Here is a 1242-nt window from a genome sequence, read left to right on the forward strand (position 1 = left end):
GTACCTAATTGAATGTTTCCAAACCAAGTTTACATCATGTTCTCCCAAACCCACTCAATTTGTTATCAGATTAAAGGCTTCTTCAACAACCCTGTGATCCAAGTCAGAAATTCCCATCACCTCCAAATGAAATCGTTCCCTAGACCCTGTTGATTCCCTGTCTTTAAGGTGTCAAGTATCTTTTTTCCTTTTCACTGCATGTTGGCTCAGGACCCAAACACTTCATTGCCTCCAGAAAGGCTGGCCTTGGTGAGGATGATAGAAACACTTAATTTTAGTTTTCTGAAATATGGAGATCTCAATGCAGAAGTTGAAGAAGTCTTAGAGAAGAGGGATTTAAAACCAAAGGAAGAGTGTGGAGGAAAATCCCCACTGTTGGGCAAAATTTACAACCAACAAATTTCTTTACTATTCCTTTATGCTCTATGGTTATAGAATGTGAAAAAGGACATATATCATAAATGAAGTTTAGCAAGGAATATTTCTTCCTTCTGCCCATGGGAATTTTAATTCATAATAGAAGTAAATGTGATAATGTATGTAAATGCAAAGTTGTATGTATTCAAAAATTAGTAGATACATTATCATTGCTAATATTTTTATTAGTATAAAGAAAAGTGAAAGTAATCTAGGAACAAAATGCAAAGAACAGGGAGTGGCACACAGTAATTTTTACTACCTATTAAATNTCTAGGAACAAAATGCAAAGAACAGGGAGTGGCACACAGTAATTTTTACTACCTATTAAATATTTTAATAATATGTAGTAAATTTTTTATCACTTTATTTTTCTGTTATCAAACTATACAGATCTTAAACTATATAAGTAAGCTTCTGGGATATAGACTTTATCTTAAAATCCTTTTTCAAAACAAAACAAGGCAGAGTAGGTTAGAGCTTTCACTGAGAATTTGAAATAAGGTACGATGGAATATCACTTTACTTGTTGACAGATGTACATAAGGGAGAAGAACAGATTTTTAACTGTGTTCTCTGTGTGTTAAGTTTCAGCCAAGGAAATATAATTTGAATGATTTAGTTATGATTTATCAAAAACATTTGTTACAAAATCATGCTCATGAAAGTACAAAATGTAATTTACTACCAATCAAGGAGTAAATTTTTAAGTTTCACCCTAAAGGCAGCCTCATAGGAATAACTTTGCTACCACCCCATCTATGAGGTCATTGCATTCATAGCGTCCTTTATTATCCCTCATTTCAGTCTGGCTGGCCACCCTAA

Source organism: Galeopterus variegatus, unplaced genomic scaffold, assembly GCF_000696425.1.
Source record: "Galeopterus variegatus unplaced genomic scaffold, G_variegatus-3.0.2 Scaffold4344, whole genome shotgun sequence".
NCBI classification, from domain to species: Eukaryota; Metazoa; Chordata; class Mammalia; order Dermoptera; family Cynocephalidae; genus Galeopterus; species Galeopterus variegatus.